The following is a 17,524-nucleotide window of genomic DNA, read 5'->3' on the forward strand; positions in this document are numbered from 1 at the left end:
GTATACTCCCGAACTGTTCCATTTCCTTGTTCCAACTTTAAAAAATCTTCTTCCATTTGTCTAACTGCGGTTTTAGGACAAAACTGATTCTTGAATCGGTCCACAAATTATGCCCCAGACAATGACTGTAAAACGTCTGTCCTGGCCGATGATTCAACTTCCCACCAGAACAAAGCATTTGATTATAATACCGAAACAACAAATCAAACTTTATCTGTTTCCAGACACCGAATGGTGTTGAACACATATTCCATTTCTTTGATCCAGCACACGGCTTTCACTGGATCCCTTTCTCTAGAAAATGTTGGTGGCTTACATGCCAAAAACATTTTAATATCTCCCTCTTTGTTGTGAGTAACCGGTATCGAGGGACAAATTTCTATTCTTTCTGTTTCTACCCTGGCTGGTACTCCCATGATAGAAGTTAGAGTTTCCCGTAACTTCCCCATTTCTTCAGCCAACATGTCCCTGGTTACATATTCAAGATGTGGCACCGATCTCTCCTGAACATTCCCAGAATGGGATTCTTTAGGTGCAGAATGAATTCCAGTTTGACCTCTTCCTTGAGACTGGCTTCTTCCTCTGCCTCGTCCCCTTGGTCTTCCTCTACCTCTAATTCCAGATGTGTCAGTCGGAAGATTAACAAATGATTATTCCCTTTCTTCAGATTCTGGACGAGCCGTTCTTTTAGATCTTCTAGTTCAGTTAGACATCTGCAAATTTTAGTGTTAATAATCACGTATTCACATTCCCAAATATAATGAAGTATTTAAGTTCAGATGTGTACCTGTAAATTCATAATTACACTGGCCATATGTAATTAAAATTTACCTTACACACTATTCTTTCAACCCATCATATTTATTTCCAATGGAGCTAACTATGYCCGGGACCCTTAACATGCAATAAAACAGTTTAAGTCTAGGTATCATGCTATTGAATACCTAAATCTCCTAAATTCAGGCTCTGATATCACTTTCTGTAACACCCCATACCACACTTTGCATGTAACACATACTTCATACGAAAGAAATACATGTTTATATACCATTCAGGTCCCTTAGTACAAGAATTTACCATACAGAATACATGACTCAAAAATTCAAAATACATTTCTTGTACTAATCATCGTTCATCAATCAAACTATACATCATAGACAAATCTTCATGTAGATATGCATATAGGAAAATATCACATTTTCCCCTTTCCCTTACCGTCCGTACCTCCTGCAATACATATTAAAAATCACAAAACAAGGGTTAGACCGAAAGGTCTAGTGAGTTACCCTATTTATGTCATTGTAGGGTGAAAATCACCAAAACTTTGTACAAAATAACTTTTTCATATATATAACAAATATATGAACAAATAGGAACATATTACAAGCACCTTTCTACTTTTCAAGCCAAACATTCAGCTATTTAAATAACATACTTCAAACCTTTATAGGTTTGAACTAACCAGGTTTCATATAATGCCACTTTTAAACTTTTTCCATTTAACAAGGTTTATTTAAAGTTTCAGGTCAAACTTGTTATTTTCTCCTCAATAACATCCAGACTACGATTTTCAATAAAACCCTGATCTTAAACCTTTAAATCACAAAGAAATAAAGATTCCAGACCATGGTAATTTTAAAGGATATAATAGTAAGAGTTATATATCATAACACACATACAAATGCCACCCTTATATCCAAAGGTACACCTCTCCTTGATATGCCACCCTTATCCCATAGTACACCTCTCCTTGTTATGCCACCCTTATCCCATGGTACACCTCTCCTTGATATGCCACCCTTATTTTCTTATTTAAAATATTTCACTATAACAATTCCAATTAGAACAGACCGCAACCATAAATGTTCTAATGGAATATCATTAGTTGAAAATCATTCTTTATCCAAAATTCCCATTTTATACAAGAATACTAAAAATGACAACTGTATAAACAATACATAAGTTAAGGCATAAATCCGGTCAACACAAACCTGGCCGGACTTTATCTCCGGTCAAGTCTTGGCCGGTTTACTAATCCGTTCAATACAAGACCCTTGTCCGATTACTAATCCGGTCAGCTCTCTCAAAACTTTGTCCAATTTAACACTTAAGAAAATTCCAACACTTTTGTCCAGATAACAAATTCGGACAACACATGGTCGTATTCATACTTCTTCGTTCAAAACATAAACTGAATATTTATAAATCGATTATCACTTGACTGGTTTAAGGTTAAACCGCTTATGCCTTGACCGATTTAAGTCCAAATTGGACAATACTCATCAAGCGGTTTATTTATAAATCGCTTAAGCCGTAACCGGTTTAAAGCTAATCCGCCTAACACTTGTCCGGTTTAAGACTAATCCGGACAACACTCCAGCGGATAACTTTTAAATCAAAGGTAAAGTTTTATACTCAATTATACAATTATGAAGAGTTTAAAAGTAGTAAGAATTACTCACCTTATGCAACTTCCTTTTGAAAACCAACTTGATCTCTAGTCAAGAAATAATCCGGTCAACTCTTTTTCTTCTAAATCGCTCAACTTTTCTCAAAATAGCAAGAAGATTTAATGGAGGCTTAACCTCCTTTTTATATATACCTTTCCCAAACAGGAAGGTCGGCTACCACATGTAGCCTTCACCCACATGCATGCTTTCATATAAATCATGCATGCATGTAACCCATATACACATACACATGCATCTTCATATATGCATATACACACCTTATGCATGTATTTTATCATGTATAAAATTATACCCACATACTTAATGCATACACATTTCACATACTAGCATGATTAAACATAATAATTTATCATACTGTCAGGTAAACACATAACAAATAATCACATATTATTTACCTCAGGTGATAACCAATATGCAGTTATCTCATAAAATAAAACATTAAGATAGAAGTTCTCACATATCTCCTAAATTTTAGAGTTCTTAATAGATTAAGCCCCTATATATATACTTCTAATAAATAAGTAACTTGGGTGACACGTGTCATCTTCTAGTGAGTCAGTTTCCTTGTTTTCCCGCCTAAACCTGTATCTAGACACAATTTATATTAGTGGTTCAATTAGACTCATTTTAACGTATCTAGACACAATTTACATTAACAGTTCAATTATTCTCATTTGATTGACATGTGTCCTCTTATTCAATCAATCCCACTAATTTAGAATGCAATTGATTTTATTCTTGGGTTAATTAATTCGTGTGGTAACTGATTGCTGAAAAAAATGGTATTTACTTTTAAGTTTAAGTTCAATTTACTGATATGTTTTCATTTCTAAATTCAATTTTATTTTAGGGTTAACTTCATTTTATTCCAAATTCAAATTACTGAAATATTTTACTTATTTGTTATTGCAAGAGAACAAGTCTGAAGTCATTCTTCAGAGTTAGCTCACTCGAACTCTAAAGTCTTCTTTTTCAGATTTAGGAGTTTGAACTCTGAAGTCTTTTTTTTATACTTAGAAAAAGAAGTCTAAAGTCTTCTTTTTAAGACTTACAATTTTGAAATCCGAAGTCTTCTACAATTATGAAGAGTACAAGTCTGAAGAGTCATTTTTCAGAGTTATCTCACCCAAATTCATGAAGTGTTCTTTTCCAGACATAGCTCACCTGAACTCTGAAGTCTTTTTTTTCCAGACTTAGAAGTCTGAACTCTGATTTAATGGGATTGATTTTATACTTCATAGTTATTTCAAGAGTACAAGTATGAAGAGTCATTCTTTAGAGTTTTATTTCAGAGTTATTTCGAAAGTACAAGTCTGAAGAGTCATTCTTCAGAGTTAGCTCACCCGAACTATGTAGTCTTATTTTCCAGAGGGAGCACCATGCAGAGCCTCTGCATAATGCATGCATAGCTCTGAAGTCTTAAGAGTTTTACTTAAGAATAATTTCAAGAGTACAAGTCTTGTAATAAACTTATCTAGACTTTGAAGACAAGTCTTTAAGACTTAGAAAGTCTTGTAAGTCAGAGCCCCTCTGGTTGCTCTGGCTTCTGGATGGCTTTGCTTTTGGTTATTTATTTGAATCTTGGAAAAATATTCCAATCCATAATAAAGGAACCAGGGGGGCTCTGGTTGATCTTCATGTTTAACCAGAGGGTCTCTAGTTCTAATTGGAGCTCAAATTCTTTAAGTATTTAACATTTTTTTGACCTAGAGGCTCTGGATAGACGAGCCAGAGGCTCTGGTTGACCAGAGGGCCTTTGGTTGGCCTTGCTTTTGGGTTGGACTTGCTTTTGGTTGGTGAGTTCACAAGGGCTCTGGTTCTTAAGGACTAGAGGAGCTCTGGTTAGTCTTGCTCTGTATGATGCAAATTTTACCATGGGGTCTTTTTGAAAGAAATTGGCTATTTGAATAACTCTGAACTCAATGTCTTCAAATTTGACATAGGCGCTCTTATAAGTTTAAATTCAATTTACTGATATAGTTTCAGTTCTAAATTCAATTTTATTATAGGGTTAACTTCATTTTAACTAATTATTGACTTAGTTTCATTTCTAAATTCAAGTATGAAGAGTCATTCTTTAGAGTTATACTTCAGAGTTATTTCAATAGTACAAGTCTGAAGTCATTCTTCAGAGTTTTACTTCAGAGTTATTTCAAGAGTACAAGTCTGAAGTCATTCTTCAGAGTTTTACTTCAGAGTTATTTCAAGATTACAAGTCTGAAGTCAATCTTTAGAGTTGTACTTGTGATAACTGGATCTTGGTTATCACCCGAGGTAATAAATATATGATTATCTGATTAAATGATTTCGTGGTAGCATGATAAAGTGATATATTTGATCATGTTTGTATAGGAAAATACATAACTAAAATGTGTTAGTATGCATGGAGTTGATATATATATATATGTGTGTGTGTGTGTGTGCATGTACATGATTATGCATACATGAGTGAAGGATGTGATAACCGCCTTACTTTATTTATAAAATATAAAAGGGAGGTTGAGCCTCCATTGAAACCTTTTACTATTTTGAGACCCTCACTGACCGATTTAAGAGAAAGGAGATTTGACCGGATTATTTTTGGAGCAAAGTGAATTCAAACTCATTTCAAAAGAATTTCAAGGGGAGTGGTTTTAAATGCTTAACTTCTCTTTGGAATGCATAATTTGTTGTATAAAATCTTTTCGTATAGTTGGAAGTTTAAATCGTTAGACTGTTGTCCGGATTAGTCTTAAAACCGGATAGGTGTTGAACGGTTTAAGTCTTAAACTGGATAACGGTTGGGCTATTAAGCCCTAAACCGGACAAGTGTTAAGAAGTTTATTTTTAAACCGGTCAAGCATTGAGGATTTATGAATGTTGAGTATGTTAAACATTTTGAACGGAGAAGTAGGAATACGACTAAATGTTGACCGGATTATTTTAAATCGGACAAAAAGAGGACAATGTTGTCCGGATTTGTTATCCGGACAAAAGTGTTAGAATTTATTCCAAGTGTGAAATCGGACAAGTCTTGGGCGATGTGTTGTCCTGATTTGGTAAATCGGCTAAAACTTGACTGAAGATGAAGTCCGGCCAAGCCATATTGATCGGATTTGCATTATGCCTTGTGCATAGTTGGTATAAATTGTTATTTTATCGTAAAAAGGGAATTTTAATAAAGATAGCTTTGAAGTGATAATAATTCCATTGACTGCGGTCTATTTGGAATTATTTTTGTAAAAATATTTTGATGAGGAAATAAGGATGGCATATCAAGGAGAGGTGTACCATGGGATAAGGGTGGCATATCAAGGAGAGGTATACCATGGGATAAGGGTGGCATATCAAGGAGTGGTGTACATTTGGATATAAGGGTGGCATTTGTATGTGTGTTATATGATATAACTCTTTCTATTATATCCCTTAAGATTACCGTGGTCTGGAATCTTTATTTCTTTGTGATTTAAAGATTTAGGATCAAGTTTCTTATGGAAAATCATAGTTAGAATGTTATTGAGGAGAAAATAACAAGTTTGGGCCTGAAACTTTGAATAAACCTTATATGAATAGAAAAGGTCTAAAAGTGGCATTATATGATACCTGGATGATTCAAACCTATAAGGGTTTGGGATATGTTATTTGAATAGCTGAATGCTTGGATTGAAAAGTGGAAAGGTACTGGTAATATATTCCTATTTGTTCAATATATGAAAAGGTTATTTTGTACAAAGTTTTGGTGATTATCACCCTGCAATAACATGAATAGGGTAACTCACTAGACCTTTCGGTCTAACCCTCATTTTGTGATTTTAAATATGTTTTGCAGGAGGTACAGATGGTAAGGGGAAGGGGAGAATGTGATATTTTCCTATTTACATTTCTACATGAAGATTTCTCTCTGATGTATAGTTTTGATTGATGAATGTTGATTAGTATAAGAAATGTATTTTGAATTTTTGGATCATGTATTTTGTATTGGTAGATTCTTGTACTAAGGGACCAATGTAATGTACAAACATGTATTTCTTATATATGAAGTATATGTTACATGTAATGTGTGGAATGGGGTGTTACAGAAAGTGGTATTAGAGCCTGAGTTTATGGGATTTAGGTATTTAATAGCATGATACCTAGACTTAAACTGTTTTATTGCATGTTAAGGGTTCCGGACATAGTTAGCACCACTGGAAATAAATACGATGGGTTGAAAGAACAGTGTGTAAGGTAAATTTTAATTACTTCTGGCCAGTGTAATTATGAATTTACAGGTACGCATCTGAACTTGAATACTTCATTATATTTGGGAATGTGAATATGTGATTATTAACACTAAAACCTGCAGATGTCTAGCCGAACCCGAAGATCTGAAAGAGTGGCTCATCCAGAATCTAACGAAAGGGAAGAATCTCTTATTAATCTTCCGACTAGCACATCTGGAATTAGAGGTTGGGGAAGACCAAGGGGATGAGGTAGAGGAAGAAGTCAGTCTCAGGGAAGGGGTCGGACTGAATTTCATCCTGAACATGAAGAATCTCATTCTGGGAATGTTAAGGAGAGATCGGTGCCACACCCTGAATATATAACTAAAGATATGTTGGCTGAAGAAATAGGTAAGTTGCGGGAAACTCTGACTTCTATCATGGGAATACCAGCCAGGGTAGAAATGGAGAGAATAGAAGTTCGTCCCTCGGTACCAGTTACTCACAACAAGAAGGGAGATATTAAAATGTTTTTGGCATGTAAGCTACCAACATTTTCTGGGGAAAGAGATCCAGTGAAAGCTGTGTGCTGGATCAAAGAAATGGAATATGTGTTCAATACCATTCGATGTCCGAAAACAGATAAAGTTTGATTTGCTGTTTCTGTATTAAAATCAAATGCTTTATTCTGGTGGGAAGTTGAATCGTCGGCTAGAACAGATGTTTTACAATTGTTGTCTTGGGCAGAATTCGTGGACCGATTCAAGAATCAGTTTTGTCCTAAAATTGCTGTTAGACAAATGGAAGAAGATTTTCTAAAGTTGGAACAAGGAAATGGAACAGTTTGGGAGTATACCGAAAGATTTATTGAATACTTTTGCTTTGTGAACATTATGTTTCAACCGAATCCAAGAAAATAGAAAGGTACATTTGGGGTTTGAAACCCTCAATTATAGAGTTTGTCATTGCTATGAACCCCAATACATTTTCATTGACGGTAGATGCGGCTGAAGTGACTAAAGGAAATAAGAACCAACAACCGGAAGGAAAGATTATAGAGAAAAGAAAATGGGAGGGGCCTTCATCTTTCTGATGACCGAAACGTGTAAGATATGATAACAGATCTGAACAAAAGATAAGTGAGAAAGTCTGCTCACAATGCCGACAACTTCATCAGGGTGAATGTAAGATGGACCCAAGAAAATGTTATAAGTGTGGTGAAGCAGGTCATCTGTCCAGAAGTTGTCTGGCTAATCGAAAGTGTTTTAACTGCAATTCTCCGGATCATATTCGACTGAATTATCCCTTGTTAAGAACTCCATAGTTAACAATGGGGAGTAACGCGTCGAGTACACGGGGAAGGCCTACGGTTAATAGAGGAGGGCAAGGAGGGACGCGTGGACGGTCCTTCCAGATGACTAAGAATGAGGCAGAAGTATCACCGAATGTAGTAACAGGTACTTTCCTTCTGAATTTAATACGTGCTAAGGTGTTATTTGACTATGGTGCAAACTTTTTGTTTGTATCACCATTGTTTGCTCAAACTGCATGTCTGAAATCTGTGATAATTGATGATGAATTAGTAGTTGATACTGCTAATAGTCAATAAACTGTTACTAGTGTGTTCAATAATTGTATTATTGTTATTGAGGGTTATGAACTTCCAATTCGGTTATTTCCCATGCCGATGAAGGAATTTGATGTAGTGGTGGGTATGGACTGGTTGGCAAAGTATCAGATTAGTATTGTTTGTAATTAGAAAATGATCAAAATTACTCTGCCAGACCAAGGAACAGTTGTTATTTATGGTGATCGCCAGAATCACCATACCAATATTTTGACAGTAATGAAAGCTCAGAAAAGCGTTTGGAAGAGGTGCCAGGGATATTTGGCTTACGTAATTGATATTAAGAAAGAAAAAGGAAAAAAGAAGAATCGATTCCAATTGTTAGTGAATATCCAGAAGTCTTTCCAGAAGACTTATCTGGATTACCACTAGACAGAGTTATAGAATTTCGAATTGATTTAGTACCAGAGGCTGCACCAGTAGCAAAGGCACCGTACTGGTTAGCTCCATCTGAATTAAAGGAAATGGTGGCACAGTTGAAAGATTTAACTGACAAGGGATTTACTAGACCCAACACTTCACCTTGGGGTACTCCGGTCTTATTTGTCAAGAAGAAAGATGAATCTATGCGAATATGTATAGATTATCATGAATTGAACAAGTTGACAATCAAGAACAAATATCCTTTGCCAAGGATTGATGATTTATTTGATCAATTGGTGGGAACAAGTTATTTCTCCAAGATTGATTTAAGGTCAGGGTATCATCAGCTCAAAGTCAAGGAAGAAGATGTTGCCACAACAACATTCAGAACTAGGTACGCGCATCATGAATTCTTAGTTATGCCGCTTGGCTTAACTAATGCGCCCGCAGCCTTTATGGATTTAATGAATAGGGTATGTAAGGAATATCTTGATAAACTCGTCATTGTATTTATCGATGATATTCTTATATAATCTAAAACCGAAAAAGAACACGCGGAACATCTTCGTCTGATATTGGAATTGTTGAGAAAAGAAAAGCTATACGCAAAATTGTCTAAATGTGAGTTCTAGTTGAGAGAAGTTCAATTTTTGGGTCACATCATTCAGAAACAGGCGTAAAAGTAGATCCAACAAAGATAGAAGCAATTGCAAGATGGGAAGCTCCGAAAAATCCTTCTGAAGTCCGAAGCTTTTTGGGATTAGCCGGTTATTATCGAAAGTTCATTCAGGACTTTTCCAAAATAGCTGTGCCATTGACTAAATTGACTTGGAAGAACATTAAATTCCAGTCGGAAGGAGAACAGCAGGAAGCCTTTCAATTATTAAAAGATCATCTTTGCAGTGCACCAATATTGACTCTACCAGATGGATCTGAAGAATTTGTGGTTTACAGCGATGCTTCAAAGTTAGGGTTAGGATGTGTTCTGATGCAAAGAGGAAAAGTGATTTCTTATGCGTCAAGACAATTACAAGATCATGAGAAACAGTATCCAACCCATGACATGAAATTAGCTGCAGTGGTGTTTGCTCTGAAAATTTGGAGACATTATCTTCTGGGAACAAAGTGTCAGATTTATACTGATCATAAGAGTTTACAACATTTGTTCAGCCAGAAAGAATTAAATATGTGACAACGTCGGTGGATTGAACTGGTTAATGACTATGATTGTGAAATCCTCTACCACCCGGGAAAAGTTAATGTGGTGGCTGACGCGAGCAGAAAAGAAAGAAGTGGAACTATTAAAGCTTTGGCAATAAGAATGAATTTGGTCCCTGACATTCGTAAGGAGATTCACGGATGTCAACAAGAAGCAATGAAAGAAGAATTTGTTAAAGCAGAAAAGTTGGGTAAAATAATTTCAACCTTGGAACAAAATGACGAAGGACTAATGTGTTTTCAAGGGCGAATTTGGGTACCATGTTTTGGAGATATCCGAAACACTGTATTAAATGAAAGCCATAAGTCCTGATACTCTATTCATCCAGGCATCAATAAGATGTATAGAGATTTGAAACCTTTTTATTGGTGGCCAGGATTGAAGAGAGACATAGCTGGATATGTGGAACAATGTCTGACATATTTACAGGTTAAAATTGAACATCAGAAGCCATATGGAAGTCTTTAATATTTAGAGATACCTATATGAAAATGGGATCACATTACTATGGATTTCGTCATGAAATTGCCTTGAACTTCAATAGGATATGACGCGATCTAGGTAATTGTTGATCGTCTGTCTAAATCTGCGTATTTTCTGCCAATAAGAGAGAAGTACTCTTTAGAAAAGCTAGCACAGATTTACATCAAATAAATTGTTACCCGACATGGTGTCCCATTATCTATTATTTCTGACAGAGATAGTCGGTTTACTTCGAAGTTCTGGGAAGGGCTGCAGAAAGCTTTGGGATCTGAAATCCGACTAAGTACAGCCTATCATCCGCAGACTGATGGGCAGAGTGAAAGAACTATCCAGACTCTCGAAGATATGTTGAGAAGTTGTATTATTGATTTCGGGGGATCGTGAGAATATCTCTTGCCATTGATAGAGTTTGCATATAACAATAGTTACCATTCCAGCATCCAAGCGGCACCGTATGAAGTATTGTATGGACGTAAATGCCGAATGCCTTTGTGTTGGAATGAGGTTGGTGAAAGACAGCTGACGGGTCCTAAAATTGTATAAGAAACTTCTGAGAAGATCGAACAGATCTGCAAAAGAATCAAAACAACACAAGATCGCCAGAAAAGTTATGCTGATAATCGTCGAAAGCTGATTGAATTATGCGTAGGTGATTTTGTGATGTTAAAAGTCTCGCCATGGCAGGGTGTCATTAGATTTGGAAAGAAGGGTAAACTCAGTCCGAGGTATGTGGGACCGTTCAGAATATGCAAGCGAATTGGGCCAGTAGCATATCAGTTAGAATTGCCAAAAGAACTGAGTTTGATTCACAATACTTTCCACGTGTTGAATTTGCAGAAATGTTTGGCTGATCCGAATCTAGCTATACCAATGCCAGAAATTAAATTAGACAGTAAGCTGAATTTTGTGTAAACAGCAGAAGCTGTAATTGACCGAAAGATCAGGGTATTGAGAAACAAAGAGATAAGTCTGGTTAAGGTTCAGTGGAAGTTTCACAAAGAACCGGAAGCAACATGAGAATTAGAGCCAAAGATGAGATCAGAATACCCTTGGATTTTTGAGGGGTGGAGAATGTGATAACTGGCTTTTGGTTATCACCTGAGGTAATAAAATACATGATTATCTGATTAAATGATTTCATGATAGCTTGATAAAGTGATATATTTGATCATGTTTGTATGTGAAAATACATAACTAAAATGTGTTAGTATGCATGGAGTTGATATATATATATATATATATATATATATGTGTGTGTGTGTGTGTATGTGTGTGTGCATGTGCATGATTATGCATACATGAGTGAAGGCTGTGATAACCGCCTTACTTTATTTGGAAAATATAAAAGGGAGGTTGAGCCTCCATTGAAACCTTTTACTATTTTGAGACCCTCACTGACCGATTTAAGAGAAAGGAGATTTGACCGGATTCTTTTTGGAGCAAAGTGAATTCAAACTCATTTCAAAAGAATTTCAAGGTGAGTGGTTTTAAATGCTTAACTTCTCTTTGGAATGCATAATTTGTTGTATAAAATCTTTTCATATAGTTGGAAGTTTAAATCGTAAGAGTGTTATCCGGATTAGTCTTAAAACCGGATAGGTGTTGAACGGTTTAAGTCTTAAACCGAACAAGGGTTGGGTGATTAAGCCCTAAACCGGACAAGTGTTAAGCAGTTTATTTTTAAACCGGTCAAGCATTGAACGATTTGTGAATGTTGAGTATGTTAAACATTTTGAACGGAGAAGTAGGAATACGACTAAATGTTGACCGGAATATTTTAAATCGGACAAAAAGAGGACAGTGTTGTCCGGATTTGTTATCCGGACAAAAGTGTTAGAATTTATTCCAAGTGTTAAATCGAACAAGTCTTGGGCGATGGGTTGTTCGGATTTGGTAAACCGGCTAAGACTTGACCGGAGATGAAGTCCAGCCAAGCCATATTGACCGGATTTGCATTATGCCGTGTGCATAGTTGGTACAAATTTTTATTTTATCATAAAAAGGGAATTTTAATAAAGATAGCTTTGAACTGATAATAATTCCATTGATTGCGGTCTATTTGAAATTATTTTTGTAAAAATGTTTTGATGAGGAAATAAGAGTGGCATATCAAGGAGATGTGTACCATGGGATAAGGGTGGCATATCAAGGAGAGGTATACCATGGGATAAGGGTGGCATATCAAGGAGAGGTGTACATTTGGATATAAGGGTGGCATTTGTATGTGTGTTATATGATATAACTCTTTCTATTATATCCCTTAAGATTACCGTGGTCTAGAATCTTTATTTCTTTGTGATTTAAAGATTTAGGATCAAGGTTCTTATGGGAAATCATAGTTAGAATGTTATTGAGTAGAAAATAACAAGTTTGGGCCTGAAACATTGAATAAACTTTATATGAATATAAAAGGTTTAAAAGTGGCATTATATGGTACCTGGATGATTCATACCTATAAGGGTTTGGGATATGTTATTTGAATAGCTGTATGCTTGGATTGAAAAGTGAAAAGGTACTGGTAATATATTCCTATTTGTTCAATATATGAAAAGGTTATTTTGTACAAAGTTTTGGTGATTATCACCCTGGAATAACATGAATATGGTAACTCACTAGACCTTTCGGTCTAACCCTCATTTTGTGATTTTAAATATGTATTGCAAGAGGTACAGATGGTAAGGGGAAGGGGAAAATGTGATATTTTCCTATTTACATTTCTACATGAAGATTTGTCTCTGATGTATAGTTTTGATTGATGAAWGTTGATTAGTACAAGAAATGTATTTTGAATTTTTGGATCATGTATTTTGTATTGGTAGATTGTTGTGATAACGGACCAATGTGATGTACAAACATGTATTTCTTATATATGAAGTATATGTTACATGTAATGTGTGGAATGGGGTGTTATAGTACTTCAAAGTTATTTCAATAGTACAAGCCTGAAGAGTCGTTATGAAGAGTTAGCTCACCCGAACTCTGAAGTCTGCTTTTAGACTTAGCTTACCCGAACTCTAAAGTCTGCGTTTTCAGACTTAGCTCACTCGAACTTTGGAGTATGAACTCTAAAGTCTTCTTTTTCAGACTTAGAAGTCTGAATTCTGAAGTCTTTTTTTAGACTTAGAAAAAGAAGTCTGAAGTCTTTTTTTTTGAAGTCTTTTTTTAGACTTAGAAAAAGAAGTCTGAAGTCTTCTTTTTCAGACATAGAAGTCTGAACTCTGAAGTGTTCTACAAGTCTGAAGAGTCATTCTTCAGAGTTAAGCTCACCCGAATTTTGAAGTCTTCTTTTTCAGCCTTAACTCACCCGAACTCTGAAGTCCTTTTTTTTTCAGACTTGGAAGTCTGAACTCTAATTTAGTGGATTGATTTTATAGTTCAAAGTTATTTCAAGAGTACAAGTCTGGAGATTCATTCTTCAAAGCTTTACTTCAGAGTTATTTCTAAAATACAAGTATGAAGAGTCATTCTTCAAAATTAGCTTATCCGAACTCTGAAGTCTTCTGTTCCAGACGGAGAACCATGCAGAGCCTTTGCATAGTGCATGTAGAGCCTCTGCATAGTGAATGCAGAGCTTCTAGCTTGCCTATACAGAGCTCTGAAGTCTGAAGAGTTTTACTTCAAAGTTATATCTAGAATATAAGTTTGAAGTCATTCTTCAGAGTTACACTTCAGAGTTATTTCAAGAGTACAAGTCTGAAGAGTTATTCTAAATTTACTTCTAAGTTTAAATTCAATTTACTGATATAGTTTCATTTCTAAGTTTATGTTTATTCTAGGGTTAACTTCATTTTAACTAATTATTGATATAGTATCATTTCTAAATTTAAGTCTGAAGTGTCATTTTTCAGAATTATATTTCAAAATTATTTCAATAGTACTAGTCTGAAGTAACATCATATTTTTGATGATAATTCATATCTGTAAGATAAGTTTCTGACATGATTTAATTTTTTCAAATTACCTCGTGTAATAAACGGGATCGAACCTAGTTATATATATATAAAGTCCAGTTCGGAGAAAATCATAAAAAAATAAGAAGAACACTTTAATAAAAATTGATCAACTCTAATCCAATGATTAGTAATATTACTAAAAAAAACTAATATATTTTAATGAAAAAGGTATTTTAGTATATTTCATCAATCTTCATCAACATAGATACAATTCATTAAATAAGGAAAAGTTACCAAAATTATTGGAAATCTTCCCTAGTGTTAAAAAAAACTCTACAACTTAAAAAAAGTTTACAAAATATATATATATATATATATATATTTCACAATCTAAAAAAAATATTTCACAACCGTTACTTTTGTTTTTCATTTTTCTGGATTGTATGTGCATATGAATGAGTCATCATTTTCACTGTTTTTATTTTCTGTCAAATATCAACGTTCTAAACGAGTGAAAGTTGGGCATATTTTCAAGAGTAATGAAGACTTGAAACTAGCCCTAGGACTGAAATGTCTTGAAGAGGGTTACCAGATGAAAACCACCCACTCCATGCGATCTAGGTTCGAAGCTATATATATATATATATATATATATATTAGAAAAAGTGTGAATGACGAATAAGAACAACCGTAATTAACGGTACGTCATTGTATCATGTTCATACATTTAAGGACTTACACACATGTTCACAAATGCAAGTGTATCCCAATCACCGTCAAGCAAACAAGAAGGTGTTAGGTCATATACTGAAAGATGCAATGAATGACACAAGTAGAGTATACAAGATCCATGACATCATCGTCAATATCAAGAATAACTACAAAATCGCAGTTACCTATATGCAAGCTTTGTGTGCAAAGTGTTATGCCATTCTCCTCCTAAGAGGTGACCCGACGTTATCATTTTCCTTTACTCCCAGTATACTGCTACAATTTGGAAAAGGCTAATCCAGGGACCGTGACGAAGATCGAGACAGATGAACTTGCATGGTTTGAACGTTTATTTGTCGCCATTGGTTGTGTGGTAAGAATATTTTCATTGAAATTATATGTATATATATACACTATTATATATATATATATATACTCATTTTGTTTGTTCTTTTTCTTTTTTACACATTCGATCGTTTGTGAATCACTTACGACCCCTGATTATAATAGACGGTGCTCATTTACAAAGTCCTTACTTAGGTACCATGTTTTTGGCGGTTGGCATGGACGGAGACAATCATAATTTGCCTATTGCTTACGGGGTAGAAAAGACAGAGAGTGGGGAGTCCTAGACATGGTTTTTATCCAGGTTGAAAGAATGCATCAGTGAGCCAGATAATTTGTGCATCATATCTAGAGGCTCTGTATGTGCTATACAGAGTTTATGTATCTTGGAATTTAATGCTAAGTCCAAGCTTTGTTTCCGAGCTCTGTATTTAAAACCTTTTGGACTTGAATGATTTTCAACTTCGTTTCTTTATTGGCATTTAGAACCCAGATCATAGTTCAACCAGAAGGGGATCTGGAGGACCTCTAGTTGGCTTGGCCTCTGGGAAAATTATTTCTAAATTATTGTTAAAGTCCTTGACAAAATAATCTAATCTTTGGTAAAGGACCAAATAGGCTTTGATTGACCTTCATGTTTAACAGAGGGCCTATGGTTATCTTTTAAAATATATTTTTCTTTCAAGTAACTCAATTTCTTATTTTCTCATAAGTTCTAGTTAGACAGATCATAGGCTTTGATCATCTAGAAGGCCTCTGGTTGGTCATGTATTGTTAGATGTTTTTAAAAGTTTAAGACCAGAAGCTCTGGTTAGTAAGACCAGAGGCTCTGGTCGACCAGAGGAGCTCTGGTTGGCTTGACTCGAGATTCCTTTTCTTAGTTAAATGACCAGAGGAGCTCTGATTGATTATATTATGTGTTTATATCATTTTCAATTTGATCTAGACTTCAAGATTAAGTCTTTAGTGACCTTGTTTTGTTTAGCTTTACTCTGGCTTAAGATCCAGATGAGCTCTGGTCCTTAAGAGCCAGAGGAGCTCTGGGTGATTTCACATAGAGTGATACGAGGACCTAAGTGGTCATGCGCCATGTGTGAGGAAGATTTATAAATCTCTATTGGAATGTGATATTTGAGTTCAGATTTTATAAAAAGGTTATATATATTTGTCAAATTACAAATATGGTTTTAAAACAAGTTTTTGTTGATTTTTCATCCTATAATTGCATAAAAAGGGATTTCTCACTAGACCTCAAGATCTAACCCTTATTTTATGTTTAAAATATGCATTACAGGTCGGGTAAGTTCAAGGGAAAGGAAAAAAATGTGAATTTTCCTTTTATGTCTTGTTATATATGGAAGTTATGTACTCATGTTATAGAAAAATTTGGTTGTCAATTTTGTATTATAGCTTATTGTACTTATTTGGATCGAATGTGTACTTTATGAGTAATTCATATATAAAATATATGGTTATATGCAAATGTGATCTTGAGGTGTTATACTGCTTCCCTCAACATGGCGATTAGATCTGTATTCCTACCGCGAATCACGAGCTTTTTTGTCGACATCTCGAAATGTGTTATAACCTGGTTTCAGATAACCTGGGTCAAGGTAAATTTTACGTGATTATTTGATAAATTATAAGATGGTATGCATGAATGTGACAACAATACATGATACATGAAATAAGTGCATACATGTTTGGATAATATGAATATTTTATTGAGATAGTGATACCTTAGTAATGAAGCAAATAGGTCTTTAAAATAATCAAATCCACATCGTCATATCCAATTTTATATTATTAAAATCCTCCACCGCCTAGGTGAGGATATTTAAAGAAAAGTTTGGATAAGGTTATCCTTATCACTATCATTCTTTTAGAAAAGAACCTGTGTGTGTTAGATAAGGTGTTCTTCAAGAATTGTTGCTTCAAAAGTACTTGAATATTATGTGTTAAAGTAAAGTTTTTGCTGTGTGTTTATCTTCAAGAAACCTGTGTGTGTAAAGTTTTTGAAACTAAAATCTTCATATATTTGTGTATCAACTGTTGAGTTTTGATATTGGTTTTGAGGTTAAGATGATAAATTGTCTTTAACAGTTTTTATGATGTTATTGTTTTGGAATATGTTTCTGGATAAATATGAAACAAAGTTGTGTTCGTCAACAACCTTTGAGAAGTTGTTGTTCGAATATATTTTTGGGATTGTTTTGGAAAGAATTAAATAG

This window comes from Cynara cardunculus (assembly GCF_001531365.2).
Source record: "Cynara cardunculus var. scolymus isolate 2C chromosome LG 1, CcrdV1, whole genome shotgun sequence".
NCBI lineage: Eukaryota > Viridiplantae > Streptophyta > Magnoliopsida > Asterales > Asteraceae > Cynara > Cynara cardunculus.